Source organism: Triticum dicoccoides, chromosome 7B, assembly GCF_002162155.2.
Source record: "Triticum dicoccoides isolate Atlit2015 ecotype Zavitan chromosome 7B, WEW_v2.0, whole genome shotgun sequence".
Lineage (NCBI taxonomy): Eukaryota > Viridiplantae > Streptophyta > Magnoliopsida > Poales > Poaceae > Triticum > Triticum dicoccoides.
The window spans coordinates 388,938,942-388,943,601 of record NC_041393.1 but is presented as its reverse complement, the minus strand read 5'-3'; the positions used below and the strand labels follow the sequence as shown (position 1 = coordinate 388,943,601).

Below are 4,660 nucleotides of genomic sequence, written 5' to 3'. Positions count from 1 at the left end.
GGATACCAAAAAGTCAAAGCTTGGGGATGCCCCGGAAGGCATCCCCTCTTTCGTCCACTTCCATCGGTAATTTACTTGGAGCTATATTTTTATTCACCACATGATATGTGTTTTGCTTGGAGCGTCTTGTATTATTTGTGTCTTTGCTTGTTAATTTACCACAATCATACTTTCTGTACACACCTTTTGAGAGAGCCATACATGAATTGGAATTTGTTAGAATACTCTATGTGCTTCACTTATATCTTTTGAGCTTGATAGTTTTGCTCATAGTACTTCACTTATATCTTTTGAGCGTGATAATTTTTGCTCTAGTGCTTCACTTATACCTTTTAAAGCATGGTGGTGGATTTGTTTTAAAGAAACTATTAATCTCTCATGCTTCACTTAAATTATTTTGAGAGTCGTTAATAGCATGGTAATTTGCTTAATGTTAATATACTTGGTATTCAAGATATGTGAACCTTTATTTTGAGTGAATTGAATACTAAGATAAGTTTGATGCTTGATAATTGTTTTGAGATATGGAGGTGATAATATCAAAGTCATGCTAGTTGGGTGATTATGAATTTGAGAAATACTTGTGTTGAAGTTTGCAAGTCCCGTATCATGCACATATGGTTAAAGTTGTGTAACAAATTTGAAACATGAAGTGTACCTGGCTTGTGCATCCTTTTGAGTGGCGGTCGGGGACGAGCGATGGTCTTTTCCTACCAATCTATCCCCCAAGGAGCATGCGCGTAGTACTTGATTTTCGATGGCTTCCAAATTTTTGCAATAAGTATATGAGTTCTTTTGACTAATATTGAGTCCATGGATTATACGCACTCTCACCTTTCCGACTTTGCTAGCCTCTTCGGTACCGTGCATTTCCCTTTCTCACCTTGAGAGTTGGCACAAACTTCGCCGGTGCATCCAAACCCCGTGATACGATACGCTCTATCACACATAAACCTCCTTATATTTTCCTCAAAACAGTCACCATACCTACCTATTATGGCATTTCCATAGCCATTCCGAGATATATTGCCATGCAACTTCTACCATCATCATCATGACATACATTACTTTTGTCATATTGCCATTACATGATCATGTAGTTGACATCGTATTTGTGGCAAAGCCACCATGCATTATTTTCCATACATGTCACTCTTGATTCATTGCACCATCCCGGTACACCGCCGGAGGCATTCATATAGAGTCATATCTTGTTCTAAGTTTCGAATTGTAATCCTTATGTTGTAATCAATAGAAGTGTGATGATCATCATTATTAGAGCATTGCCCAAAAAAAGAGAAAGGCCAAAAAAAAAGAAAGGCCCAAAAAAAGAAAAAAAAAGAAAAGGGCAATGCTACTATCTGTTTTTTTCCATACTTGTGCTTCAAAGTAGCACCTTGTTCTTCATGTAGTGAATCTCATATATTGTGCTTCAAAGTAGCACCTTGTTCTTCATGTAGTGAGTCTCATAAGTTGTCTTTTTATACTAGTGGGAATTTTTCATTATAGAACTTGGCTTGTATATTCCTACCAAGGTTGGAAAAAGCATAATTAGGCGTACGCTTAGGCGCGCTGAAGCGCTCGGCGATAGGCCATCGCGTAGCCTTGGGCCTAAACGGCACTCTAGGCGGGGCCATTGCTTAGGCGGAGCAACGCGTACGCCTAGACACGATTAATGCGTAGAAAGCGGCGAGGAGGCGGCGCAAGGCAGGGCAAGGCGCGGCCCGATATGGAGCTCGCGCCGTTGAAAGCACGGACGTGAAGGTGCGAGAATATTGGGGAAGATGGCGAGAGGATTGTGGGGAGTTTGCTGGCGAGAGGAAAGGAGATACTGTATTTGGCTAGGTTTTGGATATATATAAACACAAAAGGGCGGCGGCGGCCTGAGCTATTCCATCGTCGCTTCATCCTCCGGCCACTGGAAGGTAAAAATTCAACTCCTCCACGCCGCCCGTACTTCTTCCTCCTCGCCATCTCTCCGCGCGTGAACGATTTGAAGTTCGGTATCTTCTCCTTGTTGTTTCCTGTAAGTGAGATGCGATTTCATTTGTCCCTCCGCTTCCCGTGTCTTGTCCTCTATTGTAGCCTATAGATTTTCCTGCTGCCCCTCCCATCGGATTGCTATTGGTTGCTGCTCCATCCCTCTTAATCCCTCGATCTGCAGTCTTTTTTAGGATACTCGATCTGCAGTTTTTGTAGATCTATTTACTTCATAGATGATCTTTGAAAAGTGTACAGTATTATTTGCCTCTGGATTGCTGGTTGGATCTTGCTGGATCCATCCCTCGCTTGTAATTTTATTGGTCTACAGTTTTTCTATTATATATTAACTCCAGAACTATGAAGAGGAAATTGATAAGATGACTATTTTAAGTGGCATTTTCTGTACTGAACAGTAGAGTTATTTTTTGAAACGAACACTATAGTATACTTGGGATAACACAAGACTGCAAATAATGAAGATTGTGGTTATCCTCATATTAAACATCACTTCTCAACTGTAATATCTTTCTGGCATTCCACCCTGAATAAAAATTCTTGGATTACGCCCAGTAGATAATTATTCGTAATTATACTGATAGGTTATACACTTGCACTGATTTGCTGATGGTCATTAACGATCAACTCAATTGGAATCATCAATAGACTATACATATAAATTTTAATTGTGTGATGTTTTACTTGATAGCTCATACGACAAGTTAATGAGGGCTGGTCATATCTAGTGACTGAAGAAGTCAAAGAGGACTGCTACCTACAGGCAACTGTTCTAAAGGTAATCATTCTGCTTCCTGGAGAAGTTGCCACCATTTCCCTAACCTTGCATATTGTACTATCACCATCTTGGGTAGCAGGAGGTCGATCAGCTCTTCAGCTGGAGCTACACATCCCTAATTTATCATCAAAACTCGTATAAAATTGGGATCATTCGTCTCTTCAAGTGAATCACTATGTTGTGCGCATCATTGCTTGCCAAATAACTTCCGTTATAAGTAGCATCTTGATGTTAGTGAAGTTTGTGCTATGATTTTCTCTTCTGTTGCCTGATGCCAAGATGCAACACCAGCCATAACTAGTCCTAGTGTAAAAATTAGGATCATATGTATGTGGTTGCTGGTAATCTTTACTGTGGAGACTGGAGGTTCATTAATCAGAGGGTTGTTTAGTCGGTATAAAAATGGATTTGCTTCTGGATCTGTATCAAGCATTGCACCCTTGCAGGACTAAATAAGTTTCCGATGCAATTATGCAACAAATTTATAAGAAATATGTTCTTTGATTTCCCTCATTGTAGTTTTTGTATTTTCTATTTAGTTTGTTTTGCTTGGAGTCTCTCGATAGGCAGCTTCCTACCTATTTCATATTTGATCTGCACATACTATGAATTTATAATATTATAACTTATATTGCTTTGCTTCTGCCTTCTTCTATAAAATCATATACCTAATTAAGTGGGTAATGATTTATCTTCTACTATATGTTTATCAGATGTGGACACGCGCACACCCGTACAGGCATACGATATTGCATTTTTTGCTTTGATTATTATCTAGATTTATGCCTACTTGTGGTCTCCACTTTGATAGACCTAGTCCATATTTTTAATCATTATCGATGCGAATTACTGAACTATTGCTGCTGTGTATTTGAGCATTTATAGGATGTTGGAGACAAATACAACATCAGTGTTGCTGGAAGAGAATGCCCGTAAGAGAAAGTCGGATGATGTGGGATGGGAGTATGGGAGTCTAGCCGATGTTTCCAAGAAGGACAAAGTGAAGTGTTTGTTTTGTAACCATGTGATCATTGGAGGTGTTTATCATCACAAGCAGCATGTGGCTCATGTTCGTAATTTTGTGGCTAAATGCAAGAAAAGCTCACAGGAAGCTAAAGATAGGTGCAAGAAATCTCTTGAGGAGGCATCTAAGAAGAGGAGGGAAAAGACTTCCCGTGAGCTAGAGCTCAGAGAACACGTGAATATTTCTCGTGTTGCAGATGCTTAAGTTACTTGAGCTCATAATTTATAATGCTATATGCCGTATTGGGTCTTGCGTGATGTTTGCCTCAACTATATTTGAATATTTGATGTTCCTATGTTACTGCTACTTCCCTTGGGTAGATCATTTTTAGTTCTCCATGTTGTTGTGATTTACTCCCTACGTCCCATAATATAAGATCTTAATATCATGGGAATAGAAGATCTTATATCACGGGATGGAGGGAGTATCTTATTATCATTCAATTGTCCTAACCTACTGTAGTAGAAAATGCCTAAGGCTATGCCTAGCCAAAAACTTGTCCTCCTAACCTGCTACATACAAAACGCCTTGGCCCGCCTAGGCAGGCTAGGCGCTAGGCAGAGAGTCATCGCCCGCCTACCGCCTAGTGCTTTTTTCAACCTTGATTCCTACGATGGGCTTCCTCAAATGCCCTAGGTCTTCATGAGCAAGCAAGTTGGATGCACACCCACTAGTTTTCTTTTGTTGAGCATTCATAGCTCTAGTGCATCCGTTGCATGGCAATCCCTACTCCTCATGTTGACATCAATTGATGGGCATCTCCATAGCCCGTTGATTAGCCTCGTCAATGTGAGACTTTCTCCTTTTTGTCTTTTCCACACAATCCCCATCATCATATTCTATTCCACCCATAGTGCTAT

At 40.2% G+C, this 4,660-nt stretch overlaps 1 long non-coding RNA gene across 2 annotated transcripts; it reads left to right on the top strand.

The window, feature by feature from the left end:
* Positions 1–1,830: 1,830 nt before the first annotated feature.
* LOC119336212 lies at positions 1,831–4,119 on the top strand. 2 transcript variants are annotated; one of them, XR_005162285.1, is made up of 3 exons: positions 1,831–1,925; positions 2,690–2,776; positions 3,662–4,119. It is a non-coding gene; the product is annotated as an uncharacterized LOC119336212 (long non-coding RNA). The 2 variants fall into 2 exon arrangements; XR_005162283.1 differs by having other exon boundaries at positions 1,925–2,026.
* The last annotated feature ends 541 nt before the right edge of the window (positions 4,120–4,660 follow it).